The sequence below is a fragment of the Peromyscus maniculatus genome, chromosome X (assembly GCF_049852395.1).
Source record: "Peromyscus maniculatus bairdii isolate BWxNUB_F1_BW_parent chromosome X, HU_Pman_BW_mat_3.1, whole genome shotgun sequence".
Classification (NCBI taxonomy): Eukaryota; Metazoa; Chordata; class Mammalia; order Rodentia; family Cricetidae; genus Peromyscus; species Peromyscus maniculatus.
In genome coordinates this window covers 38,179,729-38,191,935 of record NC_134875.1, presented here as the reverse complement: position 1 = coordinate 38,191,935, position 12,207 = coordinate 38,179,729, and positions in this window count along the sequence as shown.

Here is a 12,207-nt window from a genome sequence, read left to right as displayed (position 1 = left end):
GTTTATGCCTTTAATACTAGCACCAGGTAGGCAGAGGCAGGTGGGTATCTTTGAGTTTGAAGCCAGCCTGATCTACATAGTCAGTTCCAGGCCAGTTAGGGCTATGTAATGTTATCCTATCTCAAAAACAAACAAACAAACAAACAAACAAGAAAAGGAAGAAAATTTTTCCAAAAAAATCTCATTCCAAGTTGGGAGACATGAACAAACACGTACTCACTGCAGGTAAGAACTGGCAACAGCCCAAAGGATACCATCAAAGTCCAACTTTGGGCTTATCCAAAGAGTTTTATTGGGGCTACTCACAGCATCAGAAATGACTCAGACAGCTATGTCACCAGTCTGTGTGGTAAGGGAGGGGCTTAGTGTATCTGGTCAGTTTCAGGGACTTTCTACAGCTTTTGCATTGCTTACTTCCTGAATTAACTGAATTTCTTTGCAGGATGGAATGTTTCAATTCCTTTAGAACAGTGGTTCTAATGCTGCAACTCTAAAGGTTCCTCATGTTGGGATGATCCCCAACAATAAAATTATTTTCAATGCTACTTCATAACTGTAATTTTGCTACTGTTATGAATTGTATATCTGATATGCAACCTCTGTAAAAGGGTCATGTGGCCCCAAAAGGGATCAAGGTCTACATGTTGAGAACTGCTGTTTTAGAACATCCTGTGATTTAATGAGCTTCCATCCAGAAGGGAAGGTTTTAATCTTAGAGGAGTCTGCTACACAAAACGTAGTTCCACATCATCCAGGTTTGGGCCTTTGACCTCTAATTTTTTCATAGAACAAACATAAGGTTCACTCTTCCCATTTAACATTTCATACAACTTTCTCTTATATTTCAAAGTGTGATGAGTTACTGCTAGACCTGATATGTAATTTCCGTTGCAAGTCTATGTGCCTTTAAAAATCCAAATTAGAGCTGGGCTGACAATGCTCCTACAAGAGCCATATACTATATATAACAAAACTTCAAAATCAGGTGTTAGTCCTGGCTCTCTAGAGTAACAGAACTTATAGAATAAATCACTATATATAGAAAGGGGATTTGTTGTAGAATGTTACTTTAAAGTGTGTTACTTTTGTTTATGTTGCATTTGTTTAACTCTGTGAAGCTGTGATACTGTGCCTGACTAAAACACCTGATGGTTTAATACAGATCTGAACGGCCAATGGAAAGGCAGGAGAAAGGATAGGTGGGGCTGGCAGGCAGAGAGAATATAGAGAAGGAGAAATCTGGGAAGAGGGATTGAAAAAGAAGCAGCCAGAGAAGGAGGAGGGCTCCAGGGACCAGTCACCCAGCTACACTCACAGCAAGCCACAGTAAGAGTAAGATACAGAAGTAAGAGAATGGGAAAAGCCCAGAGGCAAAAGGTAGATGGGATAAGTTAAGGAAAGCTGGCTAGAAACTACACTTACACTTACACCGGGCAGACATCTGTAATTAAGAATAAGCCTCCATGTGTAAATTTATTTGGGAGTTGGGTGGTGGGCTCCCCAACAAGAGTAAAAGAGTAAAACAACAAAGGGTTTTATTAGAATGACTTACAGGCTACAGTTTATCTAATCGAACAACAGCTGGCTGTGAATAGAAAGCCCAAGAATCCCATAGTTGCTCAGTCTATGATGCTCGATGTCTCAGCTGGTCTTCAGTAGACACTGGAATCCTGAAGGAGGGGGCTCTCATGCCAGTGAAGGAATGGACTTGCCAGCAAGGTGAGGGCAAGCAGGCAAAGGGCAAAAAGTTTCCTTCTTCCACATCCTCATGTAGGCTTCCAGCAGAAGGTGTGGCCCAAATTAAAAGTGTCTCTTTCCACCTTAAGACCCAGGTTATCATTATTATTGTTTTTTGGAGACAGGATTTCTCTGTTTAGCCTTGGCTGTCCTGGAACTCACTCTGTAGATCAGGTTGGTCTCGAACTCACAGAGATCTTACTGTCTCTGTTCCTGAGTGTTGGGATTAAAAGAATGCGCCACAACCACACCTCAAGACCCAGATTGAAGGTGTGTTTCTACCTACCTCAAGATTCAGATTAGACATGAATCTTCCTACTTCAGATTAAGTAAAATTCCCTCACTGGTGTTCCCTCCATTTTTGGATTTGAGTCCATTTCCGATGTAGTCAGGGTAACAACCAAGAGTAGCCATTATACCAGGTAAGAAGCCCCCTTTTGAGTTATTGGTGAGGGGAGTCCCAGAGACTCTTCAAACATTATAGGCTATTGCTGTTGCTCTTTGTTGCCTCTCAGAAGTTGAAGGTAAGTCCTTATTTTGAAGACACCATATACCAGACAAGGACCTGGAGGATCCAAGCTGGATCTGACCTGAAAGCTTCCCCCATGAAGATTAGTATTTGTGATACTAGAAGGTGCCGTGCAAGCTTCTGGAACAACCAATAGTCATATCCTGCTATAACACCTATGAACTTCAACATCAACCAGCATAGAATGATATCCCTAATGGTGCAGCAGGGGCATGAATATCCTGGAAGTAACCAGCAGCTCTCTAATTGGCTGCACCCTGTCTGGCTGCCTTTGAGGCTGGCTTGTCATTTTTTTTTTTGGTTCATTTTTAGTTTGATTTCTGCCTGCCTTGCAACTTTATTCCCTTCTTCATTCCACCCCACAACTATTTTGTTTATCCATTTCTTCCTTATGTTTCCATTCATCCCCAGACTCCTTTACAAAGTAAGGCCTACTCAACAAGAGGTAAATGATGCCTGGTATTAGAAACCTAGCCAACCCAGGACAGTTAGGTCATTGATCTTTGCAGATAACCTACAACCACCACTTTACTAAACTAGCATAATTTTTAACCGCATTCTAAATATTTATCCTTGTACCCATAAATACAAGTGTAACTGTCACCTCTCAAAGAAACCTATCTTTGCAAGGACAGAGACCATCACAGAAAATCAAATTGGCGGTGTTGTTCCTACAGCTGCTCAATGAAATATGTTCTGTATTCATCACCAAGAACAATCCTGTGGTGCCCAGGCCCAACTGAGCCATCTGCAACCCAACTCTTGCACCTAAGCTTCAGGGAACATGGAGGAAGTGGGGCAGGAAGATTGTAAGAACTAGAGAAGCAGGAAGTCTTCTCTCAGATTGCATCCCCTAGAAATGTCAGGAGCTGGATAGATGATGATTGCTCTTCCAGAGGTCCAGAGTTCAGTTCCCAGCAGCCATCTATAATGAGCTCTGGTGCCCTCTTCTGGCAGGCAGAAATACAAGCAGACAGGACACTGTATACATAATAAGTAAATCTTAAAAAAAATTAATTAAAAAAAATGTCAGGGAAACTATGAAGTCTCAGCTACATGGCTACTAAAGCAAGACCTGAACAAGGATGACACCAACAGAGATAATGGTAAAGTGGGGGCATTCCTGCTGAGTTCCTGGCTTGGCTTCAGAGAGCAGCACCTAGCCCTAAATCCTTCCTTTGTTCAACCTTTTGTTTCTCTTATCACCCTATGTGACTCTTGTCTGAGAGTCAAGGATCAGAAAGTCCCCCAAGGATCAAAGGCCTATGCAAAAGTTGGTCCAGGAAACTCGGAAAACCGAGGTACCTGATAATTCAAGTAATTTGCACCTGGCATTTGGTCTCTGGGAGCTCCTTTAAGGTTGCTTTGGAGGTATGGAAATTGACTCTCTAAACTGTAAAAAAGAGTAAATAAATATGCCCTGGGTGAAGGGAAAAGGGCTTCAGTCCTTCGAGGCTGGACCCCCCTGCAGCCGTCAAGAGGCTAAAGACATTCTTAAGGTGCCTCTGAGTCTTTATTCCATGGATCCTCATGAACCCACACACCCGTGTGGCAACATAGAGCAACAGTAACATGAAAGGGGGAAATCACAAGAAGCTCCAACCATAGACAAAGATCTGCAGGCAACTGAGTGTTTACCCACCAACCCCACAGTTTCCCAGAGTGCTCTTGAGTGAGAGTAGCAGGAACTATTAGAAGGATTTAGATTGTGGAGATAAACAGAAAATACAGGATAGCCTTGAGAGGGCCTGGAACCTATTCCAATGAGCCCTGACTGTCTCTGCCCTAAGGTATTTATAGAAACACCAAGGGTAGAGCAAAAGACCTCCCCCAGCACAGCCAAGTGCAGACCATCTCAGACACCTGCACTCGGGCCCGTGGTCCAATAATCCTCTCTATGCAGACCTGCTCAGTGAAGCTACTAGGAACCTGAAAATGGGCTCCCACAGGTCCCCCTTTCTTAAGATATAAGAAATAACTCGTTAAAAGCTCACAGCAATCTCCATAGCTGTTACACATCCCAGTATGGGAATAGAGGATGGTAAAGATGACATTTCTCTTTTGGACTGGGTCCAAGGTGACTACAGCAGTCTTTAGCTGCCTCAAGCCCTTTCTAGACCAAAAACTCTTAAGGCAACTACAAACAAAGAATCCTTTAGCTTCATCATTACCATTAACAGATTAACAAATATTGCTGTACATAGTTACTTTAAGTTGTAAGATTGAGAGAATTGTAAACTCTTTTTTTTTTTTTTTTTTTGGTTTTTCGAGACAGGGTTTCTCTGTGTAGCTTTGTGCCTTTCCTGGATCTCGCTCTGTAGCCCAAGCTGGCCTCCAACTCACAGAGATCCACCTGCCTCTGCCTCCCAAGTGCTGGAATTAAAGGCGTGCGCCACCACCGCCCGGCTTGTAAACTCTTAATAGTACCATTTGAATTTTCTTGCTAACAGAACATAGGAAAAACTTCTGATGTTTTTACGTCAAACTTAGATATTTCCTTAACTTCACAAAACCAGGGTGCATTAATATCAATAGGTTAACATAATTTCTGCAAACATACATTCAACCTTAATTCACCCATAATTTCTCCTTTTCTTTATAAACTTTTAAAACAAAACCTTGAACCTAGTTAGAAAAACCCAAATTTACACAATTCCTACAAACCTATATTTAAAAGCAATATTCTCAATCTAACCATTGACACTTTGAAAACTTTTTAGCAAAAACATTCAAAAGCAGTTTCTTAATAGAACTCTTTATACATTAAAGTAATCTTAGTATACCCATTTGCATTTTTACTAACAAAATTAATCCACTCAAATAACAAGATATTTTTTAAATTAAATAGACTAAGGAATATTACTTCTCTCTTTTCTTTATAATTTTTTTTTTTTAAAACAGAATCTCAAGCCTGGTTAGAAAACCCAAACTTTTCCGTTTAAACAGTTCCATAAAACAGTTCCATTTTTAACACAGAACAATTCATGAATCACCAGTTAATAAAACATATATGCATACATAAAACTGCATCTTGAGTCTAGGTAGAAACAATAAATTTCTTCATTTAAAGAGTTCAATCTTTAACACAAATAATTCCAGAAAACATTTCCTAGATCACCACCTAAGTAAATTCAAAATTGTCCCATTGAAATGAAATCACTATTGTTCATTTCTTTAAGTCCCAAAATTCAAATAATAAATTCTGATATCAGCCTTCCAAATATGAAGAAATCCATAACAAAAATATTTTTATACTTTTATCTGATTTTTTAAGTTCAAAAAGTTCAAAAAAGTAAATTCTGGCATCAGACTTTCACTTCCAAATATGAAGAAGTGTTTTACAACCAAAACTTTTTGAAGTTAACAATTTTAGTTCAAGCCGGGCGGTGGTGACGCACCCCTTCAATCCCAGCACTCGGGAGGCAGAGGCAGGCGGATCTCTGAGTTCGAGGCCAGCCTGGACTACAGAGTGAGTTCCAGGAAAGGCACAAAACTACAGAGAAACACTGTCTCAAAAAACAAAAACAAAAAAACAATTTTAGTTCAAACAAGCATCTCTGCAACTTTTGTTCTCACGGACAGAGATCTTTTTAGTTACAGCAGCATTTTAAACTGCACCGTTTTTTATGTTAGCTCGGGTTTTTCTGTGTTGTGTTGATTTTCCATGGATCTCAGCTGTGGATGCCTTGTGCTGGTTCTGGCGTCCACCATTCTTAGCTTCTTAGCGGCTTCTGGAGTTTTTGAAACCACTCAGACTGCCTGCTTTGCAGTCTGCTAGGATACTACCTTCTGTGTCTCAGGTTCTTTCACCATATACATTAAGAATAGACTCACACTTAACATTTACACTTTTTTTTAATTTAATTTTATTTTTTTTGGTTTTTCGAGACAGGGTTTCTCTGTGTAGCTTTGTGCCTTTCCTGGAACTCACTTGGTAGTCCAGGCTGGCCTCGAACTCACAGAGATTTGCCTGCCTCTGCCTCCCGAGTGCTGGGATTAAAGGCGTGCGCCACCACTGCCCGGCATTTACACTTTTTTATAAACTCACATATAACATATGCTTATTTATATACTTATTTACTTATATCCTTAAGGAAACTCTATAAGACTACCTTAGCAAAGGTACTTTGGACTTACATCATGGCCATTTACTACATATTTTTACTTCTTACAAGCTTATTACTACATGTTTTAAAGAAATTCTATCGATCTATTTTACACACATACTATTAAGCAAACTAGGGCTACATTAGCATATACTTCTTACAAGCTTATATTCTTTAGCATATATCTAACTTAGCAAACACCTAAAGATTTCTTAACACTTAGAGATTTAACATTTTCTAACAAGACAGAATAATTTTCTACTTACTCTTTTTTTTAGGTTTTTTTAAAGGTTTATTTATTATGTATACAGAAGAGGGTGCCAGATCTCATTACAGATGGTTGTGAGCCACCATGTGGTTGCTGGGAATTGAACTCAGGTCCTCTGGAAGAGCAGTCGGTGCTCTTAACCTCTGAGCCATATCTCCAGCCCTACTTCTTACTCTTAATTATCATCACTATCTCTATTAGAAAGATTCTCTTAACTAGACAGGAAGTACACAAATCATTTCTAAAGTTCAGAGCTTATTCTGAAAGTTCTTGAGACACTAGAGTTTAGTTCTTTAATGGCTCTCTTAACTCTGGGACTTAGTAACTTCTGTTGCTATGCATTTCAGATGTTTTATAACAACTCTAATAAGAGCTATGTCAGTTTACAGCAAACCCAAACAAAAGAAAAGAGAAGAGAAGAGAAGAAAAACCTTGTAAGGAATATCCTGTTTCTGAATTACTTAGCTGGCAACTCAGCAGTCAATTTCCCAACAGGAGAAGATAGTTGTCTAAATTGGAGTGGGGTTCCAGACCTGCAGCTTTCAGCAGGTCTGAAAACATTGCTGAAACTTAGTTACAATTGTCTCAAACTCCTCAGCAGTCTGGAAGCCTATTTATATTCCTACTATCCCCAGAGTGCAAGATGGAACTTTAATATCAAGAGCTTTGTTTTAGCTGCTTTTTACACTCATCAACAAACTCTGATACAGTTTTCCCTCTTCTTAATTATTTTAAAGTTGTATTTGGCATGAGCTCTTTTAACAATGCTGGTGTTTCTGATAAATTATTATTAGCCCAATATTTTCACCAAAACTGCTACTATTCAAAGGAGTCAAGAACATAGATGTTCTTTCATGTTTCACTTCACTATCTCCTGAACCCTTGATGTTATTGTTAGCAGCTGTTATATTTAGCATTGATTTATTTTTTTAAAGATTTATTTATTTATTATGTATACAGAAGTGGACACCAGATCTCATTACAGATGGTTGTGAGCCACCATGTGGTTGCTGGGAATTGAACTCAGGACCTCTGGAAGAACAGTCAGTGCTCTTAACCTCTGAGCCATCTCTGCAGCCCCGCATTGATTTCTTATAAGGAACTTTCAGGTGAAGCAACTCTATTTTGTAAGACAGCTAGATTTTCTGGAGTTTGTTCCCATCTATAAAGCAGTCATTTCTTTTTGAATGTCTGTTTCCTTATTCTCCTTATTAGATTTGCAAAGGAATCATTCATTGCAGGTTGTTTGTTCAAAAGGCAAAGAACATTTTTTTGCCCATAAGTTTCTTCATATCTTAAACAATGTCCAGTTTATGGACTGCTTCCCCCTGTTTTAAGGATTTTTAAAGTGGCTTGTTTGCTCTTATAGGTAGCTATTTGTCATCCAACTACCGTAAATGCTTTGCACAGCTATTAGGGTAAATAAGGCATTTTCTCAAGGAGCTGGTAAAGCCAAAAAGTGGCATAGCTCCGAGTTTTATATTCTTACAATCTTTCCTTGGAACTAATATTCAAGAACTCTAGATGATTTTCCTCCTTCGTATTCTTTTAAAAGCTGTATTACTATGAATATCTTTTTGAGCTGAAGTGTTTCCAATGTCGCCACCTTTAGTGGAAAAACTACCCTTCCCAGAATGCATTTCTCATCAGCTCACTATTATGAGCTAGCTTATGGACTCCATTTCCCACAGTTCTTTCCGGGTCTGAAAGTCAACTTCTAATTCTCTGTTACCGGGCTTGCTTTCAAAGTTTTCTCTTTTGCAATGGGAGATTTGAACTAAGCATTTTATGTTTTCAATTACGGGACATTGGGAGATAGAAAGACCAACTTTTGCCAAAATTTCTGAACTTTAAATTTTTTGGCTTCTTACACCCGCATTTTTGCATCAGGGAGAAATCACTTTCTCCTGCTGCTTGGACTTAGTATTTTAGCTGTCCCCAGGCCAAAAGCTTCCATAGGTGTAACACAAATTGTTAGAAGGTCTTATTAATAAAAACAAACCCAGTGCCAGTTATTGGGGTGAATGCTGAAAGATCAGAGAAACAGAACAAGCCACAGCTACCTCACCTCACCAATTCCTTAGCTGATCCTGTTTCCTCAAACTGGAAGCCTCTGTGTCTTCATCCAGAGTGGATCTCAGCTGAACTGCTGCTCAAAAGCCTAAAAACTTAACCAGGCTCTAGTTCCTGGTCCTCACGTCTTAAATACCTTTCTGCTTCCTGCCATCACTTCCTGGGAATAAAGGTGAGAGTCACCATGCCTGGCAGTTTCCAGTGTGGCCTTGAAATCAGAGATCTGGATGGATCTCTGCCTCCAGAAGGCTAGGATTAAAAGTGTGTATTACCACTGCGAAACCTCTCTTTAATATAGTGGCTATTCTGTACTCTGACCACCAAATAAGTTTATTGGGGTACACAATATATCAATCACATTTCCCCTTTTTGGGCTAAAATTTTAAAAAGCTTATAACTAATACAAGAAAAACTATATCCAATAAGTATATACAATATATACAGTCAAGAATTACATTAACAATGTCTAGTCCATTAATATTTGACAGCTTTAGACAAAAACTCCATTATATATATTAACAATGTCTAGTCCATTAACATTTGACAAATTCAGACAAAATTTTCATTACTTAGCCTATTTAAAACAAGTAGTTCCTTTTAAAAAGTAGATTCAATAATCTCCCTTTTTATTTTATATCCATATACTTTTTTTGAGATCCAAAAATCCACCTTTTCTGTATTTTCCTTTTTCAGAGTAGATTCAATGATCTGCCCTTTTCTATATCTTTCTTTTTTCTTTTAAACAAACCCTGTATCTAATCTCCTTTGTTTAGCTTTTTTTAACCATTAACAATTAACTTGTAACCAACCATTGGTAAACAATAACAATTATTCATGAGCCATTGAACCATCAAAAAACACCCACCCCACCTCTTGGGAATGTGGGCATCGTTTTCTTAAAATTACTTACCACTTTCTGGGGGTGAAGACATCTTTAGGGGATCCTAAAAAGAATTTTTTTGGGTTAATTGTCAAGTCCTGGGAGAGGTAGCTGTATCATTTGTTGTTTGGTCTCTGCATAATGGGAAAATATAGGGCTTGTCTCGAGTTGTCTGTGAATCAGGATCATCTCAGCTAGCCATCTCGAAATTGTCCTGAGCAGTTTGTAGTTCAAAGCCGTGGTGTTAATCAGCTTAATGGCTTTACCATAGTCCATGTGAAATCCTGTCATCCTTTTGAAGGTTTCAAAGTTGCTGTTAGGTATGGTCATGTTTCTCTGCAGAATTTTTGTGTGTGTGTGCCGTCTCTGTGGTTTGGAGCAATCACAGTGTGGTAAATGTCTGTCTTGGAACCACGAACGTTCTTCCCTAGAAGAGAATTTCTCCCCACCATTTGTCTTGCTAAACTTTTCCAACCTGACTTTTGCCAGTGCTTTCTTGTAACACGATGGTCCTGGCAATTTTACTCTGAACCAGCAGCAGTAAACCCTTTGTCCCAGGTAGCAGCATCACTGAAGTCACCAACATGATGAGAAGGAGCCAGCAACTCGGAGCAACAGCCGCTGCCTCCATGGTCCAACTGCCACTGTTTGTGGCTTAGCCCAGGACAAAGCTTCTCCTTAGCAAGCCTCCTAGACTGGCCTCAAACTTGGGATCCTCCTGTCTCTGCCTCCTTCAGTAAATCCAATCAGTGTGCTTCACCACAGGCGGCAACATGTAGTTCAGGTCTGAGCTGGGGCCCACAAGGCCCCAGGCAAGTAGCTTTTTCCCGAATTCGTACCACAAATGTTGGGTGCCAGATGTACTTCCAGTTCATTTTTTCCTTTTCTCTCAAGGATAAAATAAAAACATATATATATATATATATTCCATTGCAACACTGGACATATCCCTTTTTCCACTGGCAGAACCTAATGTAACACTTTCACCAAAAACTCTGTATAAGACTGTTATTATTTTCCTTTGTCTTTAGTCCCTGTTCATGGAGCCATTCTGCAGGGTATTTACCCACCAACCCCACAGTTCCCCAGAGTGCTCTTGAGTGAGAGCAGCAGGAAATATTAGATAGAAGGATTTAGATTGTGGAGATAAACAGATAGAAAATACAGGATAAGCTCTAGAGGGCCTGGAACCAATTCCAACAAGGCCTGACCGTGTCTGCCCTAAGGTATTTATAGAAACACCAAGGGTGGAGCAAAAGACCTCCCCCCAGCACAGCCAAGTGCAGACCATCTCAGACACCTGCACTTAGGCCCGTAGTCCAATCATCCTCTCTATGCAGACCTGCTGGGTAAAGCCACTAGGAACCTGAAAATGGTCACCCACAACTGAGTAATGCTGAGAGCTTCGAGAAATAGTCTTCCCCAAGTTAATTATCTAATACCAAGTGGCCTGCCCAGAAATATACATACAGGTAATAATATATGCACTGAGTAGGTTATTGAAACAGGGCTCCAGACCTTAGTAGGCCCCCAGACCTTAGCACAAGTGACTCCATGACAGACGTACCATTCAGGCTGTAAAATTCAGCATGAAGACAGTACCACCTGTCAAAACAAAAGACCTAATCCATCAAAGTACATAGTTCTGGGAAAGTCTCTAAATGAACTAACTATGTCTTTTGGCTTCTGTAGTTCCATTTCTGGCTAACTGTTCTTGTTAACTGAATTTGTTTGTTCTTAAAAGCTCACCCTGAGAAAGTCTTGGTGCTAAACTGAGATCCCGAACACCCAGTGTATTTGCTGGTCGTCTAATTTTCTTTCTAATTAACTTTCTATTGGGTGAAATGCATGTACAAGCAGTCTTCTCTGTTGAATACTCAACAACAGTTAAACAGTTATATTTACATATTTAGGAATATATATATATATATCTATATATATATAACAATTTAAGAGAGCAAGGAGGAGGCATATGGGAAGGGTTAGAGGGGGAAAGGAGGAAATGATGTAATCATATTTCAATTTCAAAAGAGATTTTAAAAACCTAATCAAAATTAGCATTTGGATGCTCTTTCACTTAAAAATAGTACTTAATTAATACAATTATGGATCATTTACCATATAGTGCTGGGCTAGTGTATGATGGAGTAATTTAAGGGGCTGACAAATTCGTTTTGTGGGACCCTGGTAGAGATGGGTTGCTGGAAGCTAAGTTCTAAGATTTTCCTCTGGGCTACTAATTTAATCGGAGTGTTAACCGACTGAAGTTATCAGAATGCATGCCTTCTAAGCAAACTAGACAACAAGGATCTTAGATTAAAGCTTAACCCTAATAGCGATAAACCCTCTTTAGTTTGTTGTTGTTGTTTTCCGAGTCAGGGTTTCTGTGTGTAGTTTTGGAGCCTTTCCTGGAACACACTCTGTAGCCCAGGCTGGCCTCGAACTCACAGAGATCCGCCTGCCTCTGCCTCCCGATTGCTGGGATTAAAGGCGTGCGCCACCAGCGCCCGGCGATAAACCCTCTTTAGTTAAGCATTTCAAAGAAAAAAGGAGCGGTGTGTGTGTGGGTGGGTGGGAGGTGGGGGTGTGTGGCTGTGGCTGTGGTTGTGTTTGT